General features: G+C 41.7%; 1 protein-coding gene across 1 annotated transcript in view; it reads left to right on the plus strand.

The window, feature by feature from the left end:
• Positions 1-3,949: 3,949 nt before the first annotated feature.
• The window catches only part of LOC126416252 (ankyrin repeat and IBR domain-containing protein 1-like), a 567,140-nt gene continuing 545,859 nt past the window's right edge, over positions 3,950-25,230 (plus strand). Inside the window, exon 1 of the mRNA XM_050083876.1 lies at positions 3,950-4,109. The gene's annotated coding sequence lies outside the window, so the exon portion shown is untranslated. The remainder of the gene's footprint in view (positions 4,110-25,230) is intronic.

Below are 25,230 nucleotides of genomic sequence, written 5' to 3' on the forward strand. Positions count from 1 at the left end.
GTGTCTAGTGAAACCCCATCTATAGAGTAATATGCGCAAAGTCAGCTGCCATCAGTGCCATTTCTAACACAAAAATTATCCACCACACTGCTCCATTAAGACGGTAACTGCATGCTTGACAAACACACCTATGCAAGCTTGCTTGTGGAAGTATTCACAAATTCCTCACGCTTCCATCCGGCTCAAGAATACTTGTACAAGCATCAGAAAATGTCGAGCTCAGGTGACGATGCGCTGGCTTTGGCGGTCTTTTTGCATATGTTACGAAAAACGCAAACGAGGAAACGTGATGATGAAAAGTGGATGAAGAAAGGAAAATGTTATTCATATATTAAGTATTTGCTGCAGATAAGCTACGAAAACTGACTCACAACGTTGCTGCTTTTCTTCTTTTTTCCTCCATGTAATACTGTATTCGTTGATTTGTCCTACTTTACAGTACAAACTTTGTACAGAATATAACTGAACAGGACCAAATAAAAATTAAATCAAATCGTCTTACTGACGAATTCTTGCGCAAGCCTATTCTTGGTACACAGCTCAAACATGCACACGCTAGGACGCTCGCACAAGCATCCATATTCGAAATTTGATCATACATCAAGCTTCTTGTACGGTCCTGATGCTTGCGCAAATTTATTCTACGCACGCAAAAGCATGCTTGGGCAATCACATTTGCGCATGCGTGCTTGTTAAGCATTCAGTTACGTGTGTGGCCGCCTTTAAGGCGAGGCCGATCATGGCGGTGGAACACGTGTACATTGGTTTCCGCTTATTGTACTGAATCGTAGCTTTTCTGAAAGGTACGAGGGCAGTTCAATAAGTAAAGCAACACATTTTTTTTTCTGAAACAGGGGTTGTTTTATTCGGCATTGAAATACACCAGGTTATTCGCCAATCTTTTAGCTACACAACACTATTTTTCAACGTAATCTCCATTCAATGCTACGGCCTTACGCCACCTTGAAATGAGGGCCTGTATGCCTGCACGGTACCATTCCACTGGTCGATGTCGGAGCCAACGTCGTACTGCATCAATAACTTCTTCATCATCCGCGTAGTGCCTCCCACGGATTGCGTCCTTCATTGGGCCAAACATATGGAAATCCGAGATCAGGGCTGTAGGGTGCATGAGGAAGAACAGTCCACTGAAGTTTTGTGAGCTCCTCTTGGGTGCGAAGACTTGTGTGAGGTCTTGCGTTGTCATGAAGAAGGAGAAGTTCGTTCAGATTTTTGTGCCTACGAACACGCTGAAGTCGTTTCTTCAATTTCTGAAGAGTAGCACAATACACTTCAGAGTTGATCGTTTGACCATGGGGAAGGACATCGAACAGAATAACCCCTTCAGCGTCCCAGAAGACTGTAACCATGACTTTACCGGCTGAGGGTATGGCTTTAAACTTTTTCTTGGTAGGGGAATGGGTGTGGCGCCACTCCATTGATTGCCGTTTTGTTTCAGGTTCGAAGTGATGAACCCATGTTTCATCGCCTAACAATCTTTGACAAGAAATTGTCACCCTCAGCCACATGACGAGCAAGCAATTCCGCACAGATGGTTCTCCTTTGCTCTTTATGGTGTTCGGTTAGACAACGAGGGACCCAGCGGGAACAAACCTTTGAATATCCCAACTGGTGAACAATTGTGACAGCACTACCAACAGAGTTGTCAAGTTGAGCACTGAGTTGTTTGATGGTGATCCGTCGATCATCTCGAACGAGTGTGTTCGCACGCTCCGCCATTGCAGGAGTCACAGCTGTGCACGTCCGGCCCCCACGCGGGAGATCAGACAGTGTTGCTTGACCTTGCGGCGATGATGACACACGCTTTGCCCAACGACTCACCGTGCTTTTGTCCACTGCCAGATCACCGTAGACATTCTGCAAGCGCCTATGAATATCTGAGATGCCCTGGTTTTCCGCCAAAAGAAACTCGATCACTGCCCGTTGTTTGCAACGCACATCCGTTACAGACGCCATTTTAACAGCTCCGTACAGCGCTGCCACCTGTCGGAAGTCAATGAAACTATTCGAGACGAAGCGGGAATGTTTGAAAATATTCCACAAGAAATTTCCGGTTTTTTCAACCAAAATTGGCCGAGAAAAAAATGTGTTGCATTACTTATTGAACTGCCCTCGTAATTCCTGCACTAAACACAAATAACCCGATAGCATCCGATTACAAGATTAGGGTAAACGTCTGGAGCCAATTCATTTAAATGATTAGTGGTGATGATACGAAGCAATATGAAAGTGCAGGAACGTGTGATATTAATAGTAGGGAAGATAGACTGGTGCAGGAAAGCTTAGATTTGTTGGGGAAGAGCGGTGCATTTGTTAAAGAAACTGTGCACAGGACGATGCTGCTTACAAAATTTATCGCAGAATGCTGCTACAACGTGTCGTATCCTCATCAGGTAGGCACAGCATCGAAACCGAGTAAGGGGCTGTAGTAGTAAGACAGCGAACTCCTATTTGGGAGGACATCGGTTGTATAATGTATAATATATAATGTTTACCCATCCCCCTCCTCCCTCCGTCACGAAATTGATGCCTCAGATATGTCCTATGAATTTCCCCTCTTTTAGTCAAGTTGTGTCAAATTTTAGTTTTTCGATGTGGTTGATTACTTGGGGCGGTGGTTCCCTACATCAAATATAAGATCGCCACCCAAGTAACTTTCGACACAGTCAAAATTGTTTGACACCATACGTTAAATCCAGTGTTAAACATCAGTAGCCACCTGACCATGATCCTATCGGTTTCAAACTGGTAATGGCGGTATTTGTTCTTAACAAATAGTATGGTTAACAGTGGATGGTTGCTGTTTTTACTTCCTTGCAAGAATTTATCTGTAATATAAGACAGGTCAGGGCTCCTACAGAGGCTTAGACATTTCTTATTTCGTTCACCTTCTATCGTTCACAGCTGTACTCGTTTCATAAGATAAAGAAAAGTCAGAGTGTAATCTATTCCTGTTTTGGTCACTTTTACATTGCGAGACAGAACAGGTTGCAGCATAGTGCTTCTGAATCTACCTACAATGTCGAGCCAACACATTTTGTTCACTTGAGCGGAAGTGAAGCCATGAGGATGCATACTTGTGTAACTCAGGCGGTAGAGTAGTCGTCCGCGAGAGGAAAAGTTCCCAGTTCGAATCTCGGCCCGGCCCACGATTTTAATCTGTCAGGATGTTTAGTAAATGTCAGCTGCAATTGTTCATAAACTCTACCGTCTTGCAAGGCAGGAAAAAAAAGTCACACTGTTATTGTGGTTCAAGTGGCTCTGAGCACTATAGGACTTAACTTCTGAGGTCATCAGTCTCTTAGAACTTAGAACTACTTAAACCTAACTAACCTAAGGACATCACACTCATCCATGCCCGAGGCAGGATTCGCACCTGCGACCGTAGCGGTCGCGCGGTTTCAGATTGTAGCGCCTAGAACCGCTCGGCCACTCCGGCCGGCACACTGTTATTGAGTCTTGTTTTTTGGTGGTTGGTTGGTTCAGGAGAAGGGACCAGACAGGAAGGTCATCGGTCCCATCCGGTGAGGGACGGTTGGGGAAGAAAGTCGGCCATGCCCTTTCAAAGGAAGCATCCCTGCATTTGTCCGAAGAGAATTAGGGATATCATGGAAAACCTAAATCAGGATGGCTGGAAGCGGGTTTGATTTTTTTGGTGACCTTTAGATAGTCAAACAGTATCGTTATTGACGTTGTGCTTCCATGTCCACCTATTTTTATGAGTTATGTTTTCCGAGGATCCCTATTAGAAGAAAGGAGTCAGCTAGAGCGCAGAAGCAGTTACACGCGCAGTGCAGTATGCAGATCAGGGAGCAGAGAGCGACGACCCTCCCAGATAGGCGCAGGGGGCAGGCGATTAGGTGACACGCGGGTCTCTCGAACAGCTGACGAAGCGCCAGTAAGGCGCAGTTCGCGAGCTCTGCTCTAGTGCAGGTGAATCACCCGAGACGCTGCCGCTTCTTCAATGAAACGTGCGCAAAAGTGAATTCGACATATTCTTTTCCTTCTACTTCATGGTGCGCGTGCAGTGAGGCCTAGCGTTTCGCATTGTTATAAACTGGAGATTGCGAAATAGTACTTCGTCACAGGTATGTACCCATGCATTCCTTCTTCCATTTACTATACGTCATTTTTACGTTTTATTGACTGGGGCTAGAAACGACTCTCCACACTTGAAACTACTAACTGTGGCTTATCTACACCGGTTGTGTTGCTGAGCTGTTCTCGTCACTGAGTTGTTGTTGCTGTTGTGGTCTTCAGTCCTGAGACTGGTTTGATGCAGCTCTCCATGCTACTCTATCTAACCATACAGTGAAGCTGCATGCCCTCAGGAAAAATTACGGCTGTAGTTTCCCCTTGCTCTCACCCGTTCGCAGTACCAGCACAGCAAGGCCGTTTGGTTAGTGTTACAAGGACAGATCAGTCAATCATCCAGACTGTTGCCCCTGAAACTACTGAAAAGGCTGCTGCCCCTCTTCAGGAACCACACGTTTGTCTGGCCTCTCAACGGATACCCCGCCATTGTGGTTGCACCTACGGTACGGCTATCTGTATCGCTGAGGCACGCAAGCCTCCCTATCAAAGGCAAGGTCCATGGTGCATGGGGGAAGGGGGGGCATTGAGTTAAAAAAGAAAAAGCTCATGCTTCATTTCAGTACTGATAAACGATAAAAATCTCTTGTGGGAAAATGAAAAGCCTACAGCCATCCTTGTGATTTTATTTATTTTGTTGCAAACAGTTTCGGCGCTTCAATGCGCTATCTTCAAGCTGTAGTTGATGAGGAAGGGGTTGACACCATCCATATTATATATATATCTCATCAGTGGACAGCATAACTGGTCACACAGACTCTCTGAAATCGTTGGTGTCAGCACTCTAACTATCGACTGATGAGATATATATAGGGATCGTGTCAACCCCCTCCGTATCAACTGTAGCCTGAAGATCGCGCATCGAAGCGCCGAAACTGGTTGCAACAAAATAAATAAAATCATGAGGGCGGTTGTAGGCGTTTCATTTTCTCACAATAGTAAAAGGCCGTCGTTCGAAAGACCTCCTCAAAACGATGGACATATAAAAATCTCTGGCGGGATCACGATCACGTGATGTAAAGGTAATCATAAAACTGTTTACTTATGCAGTATCAGTATGCTGTTTAGCAATCCTTGAAAACCACCTCTCTACCTTTTTTTGACTTCAACCTGACTGAACGACATTAATGATTCCAGTATTAATGTCCTGAAAATATACATCTACAGCTACATCATATTCCTTAAGCCATCTAACGACGTGTGACGGAGGGTAGGACTAACTGATTCCTCCAACACTGTTCCACTCCCGAATAGCGCATGGGGAGAACGTTGGTAAGACTCAGTATTGGCTCTAATTTCTTTCGCATTTTCTCCTCGCGGTCATTATGCGAGACGTATGGAGAAGGGGGGGGGGGGGGGGGGGAACTCATATGTTGTCCGACTCTTCCCGGAAAGTGTTCTCTCGAACTATCAATAGTAAATCTCTCCGTGATGCACAACGTTTCTCTTTTAACGACTGCCAATGAAGTTAGTTGAGCATCTCCGTAACGCTCTCGCACCGGCTAAACGATCCCTTGACGAAACGCGCCGCTATTCGTTGGAGCTTCTCTATCTCTTGTATCAGTCCTACCTGGTAGGGATCCCACATAGATGAACAATGCTCAAGAATCGAACGAACAAGCGCCTTATAAGCTACTTCCTTCGTGGATGAGTGACATTTCCTTAAGATTCTTGCTATGATCCTGAGTCTGGCATCTGCTTTTCCCACTATTTGTTTTATGTGGTCATTCCACTTAAGGTCGCTCTGGATAGTTACTCCTAGATATTTTACTGTAGATCTTTCCAGTGGTCTGTTTCGCAAAACTTTTACGTATGAATAGACAATAATGTGATCTGACTTCTGCTGGTGAGATATTATGTAGTAAGCAGACTAACAGCACAACGAAATTTATGAAAGGACCTCTAAAATGTAGTGAAGTAGTGGAAAATTATAAGAAATATATTCACGTATTGGAGCGCAAACTGTAAGTGCGGTTGGTCAACCTATAAGTGGGGTTGCCTCTTCTCTTATAGAGAAAATGCGTGCTATGAAAATGTAAAATGCGCCTTATATTGCCTAACATCTGATGATGCAAAGCATAAATCACGAAGTAACCAAACACTGAAGTCTTCAGAATTTAGCACGTGTCTCTAAGTTGTCAGCAGCTCAAACCTATCTTGAATTTGCTGTAAATCGCGTGCATAGGAGAACGATATCGTATTTGTTGAAAGCAGCTTCTCGTTATATCAGTTCTATGGAAGACAGATTACTTTTCAGTAAGCTTGCATTATTCATGAACCGCAGCAAAATGTGACTTTTATTTAAATAAAAAACATTCTAATGTAACACGTTTTTACAACGGACAAAGAAGTACAAAATAACTTTTCCTATACCCATACAGACCCCTAACCCCATACACATAGTTCGGAAAATCTGTGCCTGTGAATTTTTAATAACTATGACAACACTTGAAAAATTTAAAACTAAAAGAGCGGTGCACATGCAACAGCTAATTAATGCATCAATAGTTCACCTAAGTCACTAACAGTTTTATAGCACTGCAAATGATAAGAACTGTTATGTGAGTTTTCTTGGCAATTGATTCTCTCTACAGTCCTTACAATTATCTATTGCATCACCCCACCACTTTCGTTTTAAATTTTACAATTACTGTCATAGCTACTAAAAAATTCACAAGTACAAAATTTCGTGAATGTATGTGCGAAATTTGGAGTTTGTGTGCGTCTAAGGCAAATTATTTTACAATATTTTGACATGTTATTAAAATGATTTTTATTTAAATTAATATTTTCTACTTTATTGGCTTGTTTGTTTTTAAATCTATTTCTTCTTCTTCGATAATATTACAGCAGGGAAATGTGGTAAATTACAGGTTTATTTCAGTCTGTCTTCACCTGAGTCGACATATATTGCCTCCTCCTACGTATATCTCGCGAAAAAACTGTGAATTTAAGAATTAGAGACATTCGAGTTCATACAGGTGCTTACCAGCAATCGTTATTACCGTGAAACATTGTCGACTGGAAAATGACATTGAGAAACAGAGATGGTACAGAAAGTACCCTTCGCCACACACCAGACAAGAAAGGGAATCTGTATTGCATTGTTGTCCAGTTCTGAGCTATGGTGAAAATTCCAAATCTGTTGGTCATGGGGAAGTTAGTTTAGAATCAGTTGTAAAATTTGTACCGAACAAAGAGACAGAAAAACAAAATACCCTCCACCACATACTAGACACGAAAGTGGAGCAATATTGCATCGTCGTCAAGTTCTGAGCTATGTTGAAAGTTTCAAGTCTCTATTTCATCGGGAAGCTAGTTTGAAGTCAATTGCAAGAATTGTACCGAACACACAAACGACAAAAAAGCGAGGTAATAAAACCGTGTTAAAAAGCACATATAATTTGAGCATGAACCTCGTAAGATTCAGAAATATTTATGGAAGAGAAATAATGAAGGACAGGATTGAAACTAAGGAATAAGCATGACAGTTCACGAGAAAAGATACATAAGAATGTCCCCATTCATACCATTTGAAAGTACATTACGACATGTTCTCAAAAATAACAGAAACGTAACTCACGTATTCATGATAAATTTCCTTGAGACGAAAAAGCTTCTGTCCACGAACAAGCGCAATTTTAGAAAGGATCGCTCGAGCGAAGTTCAGCTTGTGTTTTTCTCACATGACATCCTGCGAACTATGGATGAAGGGCAACAGGTAGATTCAATATTTCTACGTTTTCGAAAAGCATTTGAGACGATGCTCCATTCCAGACTTAACGAAGGTACGAGCATACGAAATAGGTTCCAGATATGTAAGTGGCTTCTTAAGAAGTAACTGAACACAGTACGTTGTCCTCGACGGCGAGTGTTCATCAGAGACAAGGGTGTTTTCAAAAGTGCCCCAGGGAAGTGTGAGAGAACCGCTGTTATATATATATATATATATATGATCCGGCGGAGAGGGTGGTCATCACTCTGCGACTGTTTGCCGACGATTCTGTGGCGTGACTGTAGAAGGATATAAGATGACTTAGACAAAATTCCTACTTGGTGTGGTGAATGGCAGCAAGCTTAAATGTAGAAAAATGAAAGTTAATGCGGACGAGTAGCTTGTCCATTCCAATCTCTGCAAAAGTCAAGAATGCACCTGGACGTTAATTCGAGTTTCTAGATGAATACGGGTGGGTACAACTGTACATATCGTACTGTAGCAGGTAAAGACCTTTCGTCAGTTAGTTCCTTGACGGTCCCAAGCAAGCAACGCTCTCACCATAACCCGAAGAAACAGCGTACAGTGTCAGCGGCAGCGTGAAAGGAAGCCCAATAAATAAGATGAGAGTTCCCAGCTGAAAAGAAGATGTGAGTTCCCAGCACTGCCAACTACGAAATTGACAAATAAAAAAGATATTTTAAAAATTCTTTGTTTAAATAAGAACCTACCCAAAATTTTCTTACAGTGATAATTAATGCATTGATTTGCCTTCATTAAAATGCATTTGAAGTTATTCAACATTTTAAAAGGAAAATATTATTTGTAATTCATATTTTACCTTAATTAGCTGTAATAGTCACTTCATAAATAAATAAGAATTCTGTATGATTTAACAGATAATATTTTAGGTCATCAATTTTATTTAAAATAATTAAAAGAAATAAAACAAAGATTTACCCAAACATAGGATTGAAACTGGATCACCCACTGGGCAAGGGGGTCGGCTACAGACGCAACCACTTGGCTGTCCTGCCGTAGTGTCTAAACTGACCGATACTTATGCTGCGCGTAAATCTTCACAGCGTTTTTCCTCGGATCTTTCTGACTTGTGCGCTTTACAGATTTTACTACTAACCTGCGAAGTCTTATCCCAAACTGAATTTTCGAGATCTTAAGGTCCTCTTCTTAATCACAAACATAGGCCCCATGTCAAGGACCACAATCGCGAATGCAGTACATCTTACGCAGTGAAACACATTGCATGATATAACATACATTGTTCTTGGTACTCTCTTAACACAAAATCTCAGCAATCTAACTCTGTCCATTCCAGTTTGTTAGCTCTTTTTGAACTCTGTAACGGCATGTCGAATATTTCATTTTTGCTCTTACTGCGAACTCTCCTTTATGTTTTCACAAAGGACCACTACATGGCGCTATTGAGAACTGACACTGTCATTGTCTTAACACTCGCAACCAAAAAAGTGGTCTAGAAATTTGTATTCAGTGACTGTTTAACAGAAACAGTGTGGTTATAAAATGAAAATGCTACTTGAAAGGTTCTCGTTGAATGATTTTTTCACGATTTTTATAAAGTCCTAACTCGACAACAAGGCCTCCATCGATTAGTTGTACTTATGGCAATCAGCCAGCTTCAGAGCAAACTGTGTACATTTAGTATTCACAGTTTCGTCGTCATACATCCGTCCGTGTTGAATTTCGTGAAGGTATACCAAAGGAAAGGGGAGAGAAGGAAACATAGTAGGTGAATATGGATTGGGGGACAGAAATGAAAGAGGAAGCCGCCTGGTAGAATTTTGCACAGAGCACAACATAATCATAACTAACACTTGGTTTAAGAATCATGAAAGAAGGTTGTATACATGGAAGAACCCTGGAGATACTAAAAGGTATCAGATAGATTATATAATGGTAAGACAGAGATTTAGGAACCAGGTTTTAAATTGTAAGACATTTCCAGGGGCCGATGTGGACTCTGACCACAATCTATTGGTTATGACCTGTAGATTAAAACTGAAGAAACTGCAAAAAGGTGGGAATTTAAGGAGATGGGACCTGGATAAACTAAAAGAACCAGAGGTTGTACAGAGATTCAGGGAGAGCATAAGGGAGCAATTGACAGGAATGGGGGAAATAAATACAGTAGAAGAAGAATGGGTAGCTTTGAGGGATGAAGTAGTGAAGGCAGCAGAGGATCAAGTAGGTAAAAAGACGAGGGCTAGTAGAAATCCTTGGGTAACAGAAGAAATATTGAATTTAATTGATGAAAGGAGAAAATATAAAAATGCAGTATGTGAAACAGGCAAAAAGGAATACAAACGTCTCAAAAATGAGATCGACAGGAAGTGCAAAATGGCTAAGCAGGGATGGCTAGAGGACAAATGTAAGGATGTAGAGGCCTATCTCACTAAGGGTAAGATAGATACCGCCTACAGGAAAATTAAAGAGACCTTTGGAGATAAGAGAACGACTTGTATGAATATCAAGAGCTCAGATGGAAATCCAGTTCTAAGCAAAGAAGGGAAAGCAGAAAGGTGGAAGGAGTATATAGAGGGTCTATACAAGGGCGATGTACTTGAGGACAATATTATGGAAATGGAAGAGGATGTAGATGAAGATGAAATGGGAGATACGATACTGCGTGAAGAGTTTGACAGAGCACTGAAAGACCTGAGTCGAAACAAGGCCCCCGGAGTAGACAATATTCCATTGGAACTACTGACGGCCGTGGGAGAGCCAGTCCTGACAAAACTCTACCATCTGGTGAGCAAGATGTATGAAACAGGCGAAATACCCTCAGACTTCAAGAAGAATATAATAATTCCAATCCCAAAGGAAGCAGGTGTTGACAGATGTGAAAATTACCGAACTATCAGCTTAATAAGTCACAGCTGCAAAATACTAACACGAATTCTTTACAGACGAATGGAAAAACTAGTAGAAGCCAACCTCGGGGAAGATCAGTTTGGATTCCGTAGAAATACTGGAACACGTGAGGCAATACTGACCTTACGACTTATCTTAGAAGAAAGATTAAGGAAAGGCAAACCTACGTTTCTAGCATTTGTAGACTTAGAGAAAGCTTTTGACAATGTTGACTGGAATACTCTCTTTCAAATTCTAAAGGTGGCAGGGGTAAAATACAGGGAGCGAAAGGCTATTTACAATTTGTACAGAAACCAGATGGCAGTTATAAGAGTCGAGGGACATGAAAGGGAAGCAGTGGTTGGGAAGGGAGTAAGACAGGGTTGTAGCCTCTCCCCGATGTTGTTCAATCTGTATATTGAGCAAGCAGTAAAGGAAACAAAAGAAAAATTCGGAGTAGGTATTAAAATTCATGGAGAAGAAATAAAAACTTTGAGGTTCGCCGATGACATTGTAATTCTGTCAGAGACAGCAAAGGACTTGGAAGAGCAGTTGAATGGAATGGACAGTGTCTTGAAAGGAGGATATAAGATGAACATCAACAAAAGCAAAACAAGGATAATGGAATGTAGTCTAATTAAGTCGGGTGATGCTGAGGGAATTAGATTAGGAAATGAGGCACTTAAAGTAGTAAAGGAGTTTTGCTATTTGGGGAGCAAAATAACTGATGATGGTCGAAGTAGAGAGGATATAAAATGTAGGCTGGCAATGGCAAGGAAAGCGTTTCTGAAGAAGAGAAATTTGTTAACATCCAGTATTGATTTAAGTGTCAGGAAGTCATTTCTGAAAGTATTCGTATGGAGTGTAGCCATGTATGGAAGTGAAACATGGACGATAAATAGTTTGGACAAGAAGAGAATAGAAGCTTTCGAAATGTGGTGCTACAGAAGAATGCTGAAGATTAGATGGGTAGATCACATAACTAATGAGGAGTTATTGAATAGAATTAGGGAGGAGTTTGTGGCACAACTTGACCAGAAGAAGGGATCGGTTGGTAGGACATGTTCTGAGGCATCAAGGGATCACCAATTTAGTATTGGAGGGCAGCGTGGAGGGTAAAAATCGTAGAGGGAGACCAAGAGATGAATACAGTAAGCAGATTCAGAAGGATGTAGGTTGCAGTAGGTACTGGGAGATGAAAAAGCTTGCACAGGATAGAGTAGCATGGAGAGCTGCATCAAACCAGTCTCAAGACTGAAGACCACCACACACACATACCAAACTCTGTAGCTGTTATAGAAACATCGATGCTGTGTGTATCGAAGGTTGAATAAGATCTCTATGCTATTTTGTAAGTGGGCTGCTTGTGTGTTAGCAGCGCTGTGTAGCGCTTTGCATTGGATCTATGACTGCGCTTTTTTTTTTGTAAGAAACTCTGTGGCTGGCGGGACTCGTTGTTGGAAGTTAATCACCAGTAGTGTTGGGCAGTTGGAAGTTAGTCGCCAGCAGTGATGGAAGTACTGTTGGGCAGTTGGAGGTGAACAGCCGGCAGTGATGGATGTTAGATGTGAGAAGTCAGCATTGATGGAGGGTAGAGATCTGAAGTGTTAGCGTAGGCTAACGATCTGTACATGTTCGACTTGGTGATGGAATGTTATTCATGATTATATATCTTTGTACTGGATGTCAATGACGATTTATATTCGTGTTTGAGCTGGATGTCACACTATTAAGGTAAAAAATACATTATTTGATTTGCAACAAAATCTTTCCTTTGCTAACGACATGCCTATTAGTAGTTAGTGCCTTTAGTATTTAGAATCTTTTATTTAGCTGGCAGTATTGACGCTCGATGTATTGCAGTAGTTCGCGTAATGAAGATCTTTCTGAGGTAAGTGCTTAATGAAACGTATAGGTTATTGCTAGGATTTCTTTTTAGTCAGGGCCATTCTTTTGAATTAATTATTTGAAGTCAAGTTATCCTTTTTTTGAGCAGTCAGACTGCGTCGCTCTAGGATATTGTGGGTCTCAGACATTCAGCAATTTAAATACAGACACACTCATTTAAATAATGAAGTTTCAACTTAAGCGTGAAATGGAGATTTGAACGTAAGACCGGCCGGTGTGGCCGAGCGGTTCTAGGCGCTCCAGTCTGGAACCGCGCTACCGTTACGGTCGCAGGTTCGAATCCTGCCTCGGGCATGGATGTGTGTGATGTCCTTAGGTTAGTTAGGTTTAAGTAGTTCTAAGTTCTAGGGTACTGATGACCTCAGAAGTTAAGTCCCATAGTGCTCAGAGCCATTTGAACCATTTTTTTTTTTTTGTACCTAAGAGTGTACAACATTCGATGTTGCATCACGTTTAGTTGTGAAAAAGATCGCTTTGGATCTCGCACAATTTGACTCACGCTCATAAACTGGCTCCTGTCAATTGTTGTAAGGAAATGTTCAAAAAATTCGACCTGGGAGACAGAAAATCCATCTCAGGGGTGGGCTTGCCAGCGGGCGCTGTCAGGTCGGCAGTCCCCCCTCCTCCCCTCTGTTAACACCGTACGTTCGGCATACGCAGCAAGAGGACAAGGCGGGGCTGTTTACTTCCCGTTATTAGTGTTGTCGGTGTCAAAGTCTATTTAGAGTTCGTGGGAGGACATTTTTTATTTTTAATTTCAATTAATTGGCTTTCTGTTCGCGCCCGTACAGCCATCTCAACAGTGCAAAGACGATATGACAATGTGTTTGAGACGACTTTTGTGTTAGGTGTGGCGATACGAATGTAAGGACTACAGTCCTCGACCCGGCCGGGAATCGATCATACTCCACTTCGGTTAGCAATCTACTGTGCTGACCCCGCAGCTAACGAGGCGGACCCAGCACAAAATTAGTGAGAGATGACTGGATGGGGAGGAGTTAAGATCCTCAAAAAGAAAACCGATAATCCCTACGCTTCAGCCCACAGTGGAAAAACGGTTACTTTGTTATCGAAACACAAACCAGCCCGCTTCGTCTCTTCTGCAGTGCGTTGTTTTGGTTAGGAAAAAGGCCAGAGAAGTTGGTGTCTAGGAGGAAATAGCATTGCAGCATACATTGCGTTAATGTGCTAACAAAATGTGCCAAAATAATTGGCGTCATGGAGGTTGTTGTGAAAACCGTTAATAAACATCGCCGGTTCTAGGCGCTACAGTCTGAAACCGCGCGATCGCTACGGTCGCAGGTTCGAATCCTGCCTCGGGCATGGATGTTTGTGATGTCCTTAGGTTAGTTAGGTTTACGTAGTTCTAAGTTCTAGGGCACTGATTACCTTAGAAGTTAAGTCCCATAGTGCTCAGAGCCATTTGAACCAAGCCAATAAACATCGCACGGTTTGGGACATCGGCTTCAAATATTTCCTGACGGAGCTAAAATGTTATTACGGCATGTGGTGTTCTTTTGTGAAGTACACTGGTTGAATCGAGTTGGTGGTGCAGATCATTTCTTTAACTTGTGTAAAGACATAGCATAAAATGAATGGCAGCAAAAGGGTTGAAGAGCCCCACTGAATATTAGATCTTCTATTTCTAACTGACCTTAAAAACATTTTGATGAATATATTAAGGTACTACACACATTCTTAGAAAGTTTTGGTAGTGATCCATTCGAACTTGATTTCAGTATCTTTCGCAACTTCTTTTCCAGTGGACGTTGAAAGTGACCTCCTGAAATTCAACTGGAGCTCATCGACTTGCAGCGTAGTCTTGTGCTCAGCGAGCGGTTTCGCATTGCAGAAACTGTTATAATGTTTCACAAAAAGTTCCCCCGAGAACAGTTCACGCAGTTGTTTCGAGTTGCTGCTCAAATCCACAGAGTTTAGGGACCACAAATTTGTGTGAAAGTGCTTTTTTCAACAATGAAATTATCGCACTGAAAGCTTAGGAATAGTCTTAGTGATGTTCATCTGATTGGAGCAATGCGGTTGATGACCAGTAGTCTCACCCCAAACTTCGAGAAGCTAAAAACATTCAAAGATGAAGTTTTATCCATGTATTGTGTAGGCTGTCCACACTGTATTACCGTGGTCACAAACTATTGCATATATGGAGACATAGCCTTAGGCAACAATTTGAAAGTTGGACGACTCTGCTTCTTGTCCTAATGCAGTAGTTGGCTGCCAAGAGCCTATCTCTGTAACTCCTCGTATCTTGTCATGATTTCATCCGCCTGGAATTCCATAAAGAAGGTTAAAGGTGTAAAGAAACAGAAGGGTACTTTGAACATATGGCTAATGGAAGGTGGTGTAGTCCCCTTGCCGTCCTCCGACCATCTAACTGACTGCTACAACAGAATGTGGACTCCGAAACGTAGGACACGCCACATTTTCCACATAAACAAACATTGGCTGAGGCGGAAGAAGTGATAAGTGACATAAAAATCCTAAGACCTACTGGGAATCGGAGAACTTTAGAGTCGTAGTCTAGCACTTTACAGCTACGTTTCCTGATAAATATCCACTTATTTCGTCCGACTACTAATTACGCTCTACGAAAACTTCACGTGAGAATTGGTGGTCCAAGCTGACAGTAAAATGTCAGGACTCAGATGATCCACTGAAACACACGGAATAATACAGCGGGATAAAATTTGTTCAGCTTACTTATTTTAACTATGAAAATTAGCAGAGACCAAAACAATCGTGTAAATATTAAAAACTTTTTCAAACCCCTGTCAATGTTATCATGCAATAAGTTCTTATTGCATTATATAAATACACCACATTACCGGCCAGTTCGGCCTTTGTCCGTTTTCAGAAGTTTGAGAATACATTACCAATAGAACAATAAACAGGTTACACGTGCCATTTTGCGGCGAGTCATAATTCATAGACAGGCGGAGCTCAGCCATGTGACCACAGCGTTGCGTACTTGCATTAATTCTTAAAAAAAATATTACGTAATGGACTTTGAAAATGTGATATACAGGATGATCTTAATTAAAGCTCCTGTTCCAAAAATGTTGTAAAAAAAAGAACCGCTGTTCAGAATGACGTCAAATTTGAGGGAAACGTTACGCAAAGCAAATATATATATATATATATATATATATATATATATATATATATATATATATATATATATATATTAACCCACTAGATGGCGCTCTGAGCGTCATAACGTAAATGTGTTCGGTTGCAAATGACAAATGCACAGTAATAGGACGGCTAAAGTGCGAGTTGCACATTAAACCAAATGTACTGCGCAATATGCATGACCACACAAGTCTAGCATTCAGTAGTTGTAGCACTGTTAGTTAGGTAAGCCCATCCATAATAGCAAGGTAAAAACCTCATTGGATGGGAAAACTCGGTTTTTAACCATCCAAAGGCCAAAATCCGCATAAAAGTATCAATGAAATCGGTTTTTAACTCTCTTGAGGCTAAAAACCGCATAAAAAGCAACAATGACATCGGTTTTTAAATGTCATGAGCCTGATGCAAGACATATTCAGTACGCTGTCCGCCTTTTTCTGCCACAAGCTGAAATCGAGAAATAGCGTGTTCCATCACAGACAGGAGTGTCACAGGAGACACTTTCAGAATGCGCTGCGCAGTGCGTGTCTTCGTTTCACCTATGTTTGTGATCGGAGCATTGAACACGGCATCTTCCAGATAACCCCACTGCCGGAATCACACGGGTTAAGATCACGTGATCTGGACGGCCAGGCTGTAGGAAAATGATGGCTGATAAATCTAGAATTTCCAAAATACATCTGCAGCTTCTGCTTCGCTGTCTGTGCTACCCACACATCCACGCTGTTTCAGAATTTTATTCACCATGCTCGCAGATACGTCCAAAGTTCAGACAGTTCAAAAAAATGGTTCAAATGTCTCTGAGCACTATGGGACTTAACATCTGAGGTCATCAGTCCCCTAGAACTTAGAACTACTTAAACCTAACTAACCTAAGGACATCACACACATCCATGCCCGAGGCAGGATTCGAACCTGCGACAGCAGCAGTCGCGCGGTTCCGGACTGAAGCGCCTAGAACTGCTCGGCCACCGCGGCCGGCTCAGATAGTTCCCCGTGCACTGCATGGTTGGTTGATTTGGGGGAGTGGACCAAAAAGCGAGGTCATCGATCCCCTCGGGTTAGGGAAGGATGGGGAAGGAAGTCGGCCGTGCCCTTTCAAACGAACCATCCCGGCATTTGCCTGAAGCGATTTAGGGAAATCACGGGAAACCTAAATCAGGTTCGCTGGACGCAACCATTGTCCTCCCGAATGCGAGTCCAGTGCGCTAACCACTGCGCCACCTCGCTGGGTGCATTTCGTGTTTGCCCGCCACTGCTCCACCCCCTTTGCAGTGCTGTGGGCACAGCTTTTACTGAGGTCGGGACAATTGTGTCGCTCCCTCTGCCACACTGTACTTCAAAAGATCCTGCATTTTCGAATTTCGTAATCATTTTCTTCAGATCCTTGGCAGGCATGGCCCTAGGCAGACATCGGACCAAACCCTTTTTTCATACCCTTGACTGGCCTGAACTTCTGCACAGCTAGTACCGATCAGAGCTTTGTCAGAAGCGCGCGATCCTGTCTTGAAAAGTTACGCCGACCGTCTCAAACGCAAGCTGAGGAACAGCATTTTCCATTTTGCAAATTCTGCCGCTTACTGTGACATGTAGTGATAAAATTTTCGTTAATTTTTTTTTGGTTTCATAACGTTTCCCCTCTCTTCGATAGTATTCCGTTCAAAACTGACGTTATTCTCACCAGCGGTTCGTTTTTTTACAGCATTTTGTAACTGAAACTTTAAATACAGGGTGATTCAAAAAGAATACCACAACTTTAAAAATGTGTATTTAATGAAAGAAACATAATATAACCTTCTGTTATACATCATTACAAAGAGTATTTAAAAAGGTTTTCTTTTTCACTCAAAAACAAGTTCAGAGATGTTCAATATGGCCCCCTCCAGACACACGAGCAATATCAACCCGATACTCCAACTCGTTCCACACTCTCTGTAGCATATCAGGCGTAACAGTTTGGATAGCTGCTGTTATTTCTCGTTTCAAATCATCAATGGTGGCTGGGAGAGGTGGTCGAAACACCATATCCTTAACAAACCCCCATAAGAAAAATCGCAGGGGGTAAGATCAGGGCTTCTTGGAGGCCAGTGATGAAGTGCTCTGTCACGGGCTGCCTAGCGGCCGATCCATCGCCTCGGGTAGTTGACGTTCAGGTAGTTACGGACACATAAGTGCCAATGTGGTGGCGCTCCATCCTGCTGGAATATGAATTGTTGTGCTTCTTGTTCGAGCTGAGGGAAGAGCCAATTCTCTAACATCTCCAGATACTGTAGTCCAGTTACAGTAGCACCTTCGAAGAAAAAGGGACCAAAAACTTTATTGGCTGAAATGGCACAGAAAACATTCACCTTAGGCGAGTCACGTTCATACTGAGTTGTTTCCCGCGGATTCTCAGTGCCCCATATACGCTGAACAACTGTCGTCGATTCACTTCTGCCGTACTCAATAACACAAAAAGCTTTCTGTTGAACGGTCGCCATCTTAGCATCAACTCACGCTGACGCCTAGTCAACAGCGCCTCAAGCGAACAAATGTACAACTAAATGAAACTTTATAGCTCCCTTAATTTGCCGACAGATAGTGCTTAGCTCTGCCTTTTGTCGTTGCAGAGTTTTAAATTCCTAAAGTTATGGTATTCTTTTTGAATCACCCTGTATAATCACCCCGTTCACTGAGGTGACAAAATTCTTACAATAGCGACATGCATAAGTACGGATGGCGGTAGTAGCGCATTCAGAGGGTATAAAAGGACAGGCATTGACGGAGCTGTCATTTGTGCTTAGATGAGCCACGTGAAAAGGTTTCCTTCATGATTATGCCCGCACGACGTGAATTAACACACTTTGAACGCGCTAGAAGCGTTCCATTTCGGAAATCGTTAGGGAATGCAATATTCCGAGATCCACAGAGTTAAGTGTGTGCCGAGAATACCACGGACAACGCAGTGGCCAACGGCCTTCACTTAACGGCCGAGTGCAGCGACGTTTGCTTAGTCAGTGCTAACACACACTGCGTGAAATGCCCGCAAAAATCAATGTGGAACGTAGGACGAAAGTATCCGTTAGGACAGTGCGACGAAATTTGTCGTTTTTGGGCTATGGCAGCAGACGACCGACGCGAGTGCCTTTGCTAACAGTACGACATATCCTGCATCAACTTTCCTGCACTAGTGACCATACTGCTTGGCCGCTATACGAATGGAAAACAATGACCTGATCGGATGAGTCCCGATTGTAGTTGGTGAGAACTGATGGCAAGGTCCGAGTGTGGTGCAGACCCCACGAAGTCATGGACGCAAGGTGTCAACAAGGCCCTGCGAAAGCTGGTGGTGGGTCCACTATGGTAACGAATGTGTTCACGTGGAATGGACTGGGACCTCTGGACGCACGGCTAATTGGACACCATTTCCAGCCATTCATGGACGTCACGTTCCCAAAAAACTATGGAATTTTATGGATAATAATTCGCTATGTCACCGGGCTACAATTATTCGCGACTGGTTTGAAGAACATTCTGGAGGATTTGAGTGAATGGCTTGGTCATCCTGATAGCCAGATATGAACCCCATCGAACATTCATGGGACATAATGGAGCGGTCAGTTCATGCACAAAATTGTGCATATGGGATACTTTCGCGGTTATGAACGGCTACAGAGGCAGCATGACACAATATTTCTCGACCTCGAACGACTTGTTGCATTTTCACCACATCACTATGCCGGGAAAAAGAAGGTCCGACATAATATTAGGAAGTATCCTGTGACTTTTGTCACCTCAGTGTATATACCAATTGCAGTAAAGGCATCTTGTATAATAAATAAATAATGTGGTGGTTTTTAAAATGTTTTCACCATTCAGAAGTTAGATTGAGGTCGAGGAACCATACACGAAGAAATTAATAAAATAGTCATGCTGTATTGTCGGTAACCACTCACAATGTTTGCCTTTTGCATACCTGCAACCACATTCCAGGCGATAAATGGAGAGAGAAATGGCTCAAGAATTTTGGAAAAGCGAGTCACGGTGTAAAAAAGCAACTCGTTCTGTGTTAACCGAACGAGGTGACGCAGAGATAACACAGTAGACTCCGTATCTAATGACCCTGACGACGGGACGTAACCCTAACGACTGGAAGCCCTGAATGGAGTAAGTTTTAAAGCAGACAAAAAAATTAGAGTAAGACTAAGATAAAGAGTTTCAAACAAATGTCCCATATTCTTGTACGATATAGTGGGTTTAAAAGTAGAAAAAAAGCGATTAACATATGTCGAAGACAATTACCGGTTGACAAATGGCGCATTTACATATGTCGATAACGGCCATTACTCGGCACTGTATGCCATCTTCAAAAAATGGTTCAAATGGCTCTGAGCACTACGGGACTTAACTTCTGAGGTCATCAGTCGCGTAGAACTTAGAACTACTTAAACCGAACTAACCTAAGGACATCACACACATCCATGCCCGAGGCAGGATTCGAACCTGCGACCGTAGCGATCGCGCGGTTCCGGACTGTAGCGCCTAGAACCGTTCGGCCACTCCGGCCGGCATGCCATCTTCCTGTTGCCGTTAATTGTTCATTTCTAATTATGTTTGGCTTCCATTCTTCCGGCCAATCCCGTTGTCAGGCATAGCACTTACAACTGCCACCATATCAGACATTCCGCATCTGTCGTTTGTAAGTTGCACTGCTATGAGAACAAGATTTGTGATTCTGTGGACTATGAACTCCGATTCTTAATATTCCACGCGGGAAATACCATATGTGGTAGTCTACTAAGTTTTAGGCTATGGCTTTAATGAACAGATACGTGTCATATATAGCGAACGAGATTCTCGACGCCACATTACGTCCAGCAGATTGATACGGTGACCAACAGACGAGCGATCATTCGCATCTAAACGAAGAGACTGACGTAGTTTCATACAGTTTGCCCTCCGATTATGAAGGAGCAAATGTCGCGACGACTAGAAGATGATTCTGAAACGAGAGTGAGAAGATAGCGTAAGGAATGAGGAGGTTCTCCGGAGAATCGGCGAGGAATAGAATTTATGGAAAACACTGACAAGAAGAAGAGACAGGATGGTAAGACACCTGTCAAGACATCAGGTAATAAATTCCATGGTACTAGAGGGAGCTTTAGAGGGTAAAAACTACAGAGAGAGACAGAGAATGGAATACATCCAGAAAATAGTTGAGCAAGTAGGTTGCAAGTGTTACTCTGAGATGAAGAGACTGGCACGGGAGAGGATTTTGTGTCGAGCCGCATCAAACCAGTCAGAAGACTGATGACTCGACAAGAAAAAAAAGAACATTAGGATTTGAGACCCTGAAAACTTACGCAACACACGTGACCGCATCCGTGATACACCGAAGCTTAATTTTTGGTGTGGCGTAATACACGATAACGTGTTAGACCGATTGTTCTTCGCTGAGAAAACTATAATGGGGAACATTTACCCATACGTGTCCCGACGGTTGCTTCTGCAACAGATTGAAGAGCTGCCGCTTTGCGTTATCTACCAACACCGCTACATCGGAGTTTGAACATGTGGGATGTACTGAGTTATGCATTTCCTGAGAGCTGTATGGGTGGTGATGGTCTCATCTCATGGAAACCACACCCCCCTAATGTCACGTCATTAGACTTATTTTTGTGTGGTTACGTCCAGATTCTCGCTTGCACAGCACCAGTCAATGACATCGCAGTCAGTCATGTTGATGCTCGAATAACGATGCTTAGGCCTACACGAATGGAATTGGAATATCACCCTGATTTTCTACGAGCGAAGAGTGGGGCACACACTGAAATTCTGGCATCCCCATTCACTGACATTATTGCCTTAGATTTCTGGCTATGACGGTATCGGAAGGTGTCCCCCACCCATTGAAAAGGCGCACACATAGTAGGAGCACTTCTCCACCGCGGAGGAGCAGGGCTGAAGGTTGTGTAGCAATGGGTGCTAACCACATTAAGTGCCTCCTGTAGTGTCAACAAATACGTGGCTTTCGTAGCACGGAACGAACAAAATCTCAGTATGTGTTTTTCCGGCTATATGTTCATAGGGCTTTTATTTTCTTGTTTTGACAGTATTGTCACATGTAGGATTGTGAGACATTTTTCTTAAAATACACCGTATAACCAACATATCGAAAAGAAAACGGTACAAATTACTGGTTAAGTCACGGAACTAGTTGTAAGTGTTTTCCTAGACAGAGCAATTGAAAAGAGAAAGAAAGAGAGAAGATGAGCTGGAGCGATTTAGGTAAGCTAAACAGGAGTTTTAAAACCAAGCTCCGGATATGAAATGTACACTTGACCATCCGCGACTATTACCAGTTCTCAGTTATGGCAGTGAATATAGTCTTCAAACGCGAAATCATTGAGAAAATGAGGGTATTTAACGAACAATGCATGTCGTGGATTACTAGAGGAGAGAGGAAGGCAAACAAATGGGCGAGCGAACAGATTAAGTAACCATTCCTCTCCGTACGCTATACGCTATAATCGACTGTGATTACGTATACATGGTATGTCGTAAGGTATCTATTCTGAAGTAATTTGGCCAAAAGCATGTGGAGAAGTCTACAACTAATCATCAAAATTGCTATTGAAATCACTGTCTTAATAAGGACTTTGTGAAATAAATGTGATTAACAAGGTCAGTTCAGACAGTTAAGTCGAATTTATCATTAAGTAAAATTAGTATATTAATGAAATTCTAATTGTAGAATGAAATAATTTGTGTAATTAACAAGGTCAGTTCAGACAGTTAAGTCGAATTTATCATTAAGTAAAATTAGTATATTAATGAAATTCTAATTATTGAATGAAATAATTTGGTCGTCAGGCAGGCAGTTTATTTCAGAATCTAATTGGTTGTAAACAGACTGAAATTCGCGTAATGAACAGTTACATATGTATTGGTGACGTCAGACATCACTTGTGCTGGAGTATCCAGGGAATCAAAACGAAAATCTTTAGTTAAATCAGGGTTCATACCCATAATTTTAGAATTGTTTGAAATAATGTTGCACAAACTGAAAAATTAATGGATGGCAGTAGTACCTTGCACGACTACTCCTCTGAAATGATTAGCGCTTAAGTAAAGTAATATTAAGAGTGAATTTTAAGTATTTGGAAAAGACCATTCTTAACAGTAAAGTTCATATAAACTTTACTGTTAAGAATAGTACTAGACAAAGTTTCCCAAATACTTAAAATTCACTCTTAATATTACTTCACTTTAGCGCTAATAATTTCTGAGTAGTATTAAAATACCTTGGCAACACAGGAATACGACAGCCAAAATATAGATATAGAAAACTGCCAAAATAATAGAAAATTAATTCAGTTAAATAAGAAGTAAAATTTAGTTGTTTCAAGAGTTATTTTAAATGTTAATTTCATATCAGTTTTTTTTTCAAATTCTTTAATGACTTTCATTAATTAGCAAGAATATGAAATTTCAAATTCAAGAAAAAATTTGTTTTACTTTCTGACAACGTTACTGTCTTTGGTATTAATCAAATTTAGCATTCACAATGTGACACTCGGAATGTAAGAGAACACGGCATCCAGGTAATAATCATTTGTAATAATGAAATTTCAATTAAAATTCACATGGTAATTATATGTGCAAATAATTTAAAAAACTCGCAGAAGTTTGCAAAGCTAAAAATCTTCGCTCCTACATTTTTGGTTCCTGCAGGTGAGAAATAGTAACTCGGCGGAACAATGCTTCATAATTTCAAATTATAGTTTCTCGTCTCCAGATCCAAACATTTCTAACACTTGCTGTGACCAAACAGTACTCTTATTTTTATTCTTCTTGAAGCAGCATTATAAGTAACCATTGTACTGTGGCCCTTGTAACTCGCCTCTTCAAACGCGAGACATTTCTGCAGCCATGAACGCTATACCTCAGCCAGTCACACTTTCATCTTTACTTAGTCATAGCTAAAGAACTTCCTTTTCTGATGGCTTTTTGTTGTCAAAGACTTTATATATTTCAGAGATTTAGTTTTAACCACTGAGAGTGTTCAGTGATTCGACGCAGTACAAAGCTCCTAACATTGATGTGTGTCTACCGCACAGGTTTTATAAAACTGTTTCTAACTGTTTTAGGTAACAATACACATACAAACACATTTCTCCTATTTAGTTTACAATACTTAGACGACAGTGAAACTGATCACAGATAAAAATGAATTTTAAAAAAACCACATTCGTGAAAAGAAATAAAATTAAACTTTTCACTAGTAAAGCCTGTATTGTCGTGTCATATACTCCACTGCAGTGTCGCAAAAAGACTGACGTTGAAGACGTAATTATAACTGTAATGAAACTGTAGTGCAATTGAGAGTGACATGCAGCTAGGTGAATATATGAAAACTGGACCAAGGACATTCTTGGCTGTATGCTAAGACACCAGTAATACCCCACCCCTAGTTCTTTAAAGAATCGAACTGTCATACGTAAAACAGAAAAGCTAACTTTCCCGACATATCAGTGTTTATGACCTCAACTCTCCTAAACTATGTGCAGTACAGTGACACAATTTTGCAGGTGCATACAGTGGTATACGTGTATTGCATGTAGAGTCAGCAGTGGTGAAGTGATAAATTAAAACGGGATGCCACATACTGAAGTTTTACTGCTTCAACAACGGTGTGTGTGTGTGTGTGTGTGTGTATGTGTGTGTGTGTGTGCGTGTGCGTGTGCGTGTGTGTGTGTGTGTGGCATAAAGTTTGTTGGAAGTCGCTAAGTCCTCTCCTTCCCCAATACTGGATGAATATAGCCTAAGTAATTTGCGTGCCAAGAGTTGCGCTTTCTCGAGGCATTTACAGTTTCTAACTTTAACACTTATAATACTTAATACTTAAACCTCTTAATGAGTAGAATACGACAGCATTTCAAATCTTTAAATTCGGTGAATAATTATATGAAATAGTGAAAAACAAATTTTTGTTGCCACTGGGAGACAGCTGATAGGCAGCCTTCAACTTAAACCTAGTGGTCACATACCTGTTTGGCAACTCGGTAGATAAGAATTGATGATAACACCGACCTAATGGAAGGTGGGTAGATTTCATTAAAGACATGTGAGAGCAGCATGGGTGTTTGGAGCTTAAGACCGTAATGCGCGGTAAAGTCTAGTTGAAGCCTTTATCAAGCAGTGGGTGTCATAACTGGTGACGATAAAGATGTGGAGTAGGAGGAAGAAGTAAGCATAAATTGGATGATTGGAAGATTTGCACCCGAACATTTCTTGCTGTCTTTCATGGAAATATTAATCTCATAAAAATGACAACTGGCAGTCTAAAGCAAGTGTAGTTAGAAGTCCTTGGTTCGCTACTTTCAGTTTTCTACTGAGGCACTGATGCAGTCACAATCTATGCACTTTATGATCTTGAGTGCAACTTGTTGCTTCGAAACGTACGTATATGCTAG

The sequence above is a fragment of the Schistocerca serialis genome, chromosome 8 (genome assembly GCF_023864345.2).
Source record: "Schistocerca serialis cubense isolate TAMUIC-IGC-003099 chromosome 8, iqSchSeri2.2, whole genome shotgun sequence".
Taxonomy (NCBI): Eukaryota; Metazoa; Arthropoda; class Insecta; order Orthoptera; family Acrididae; genus Schistocerca; species Schistocerca serialis.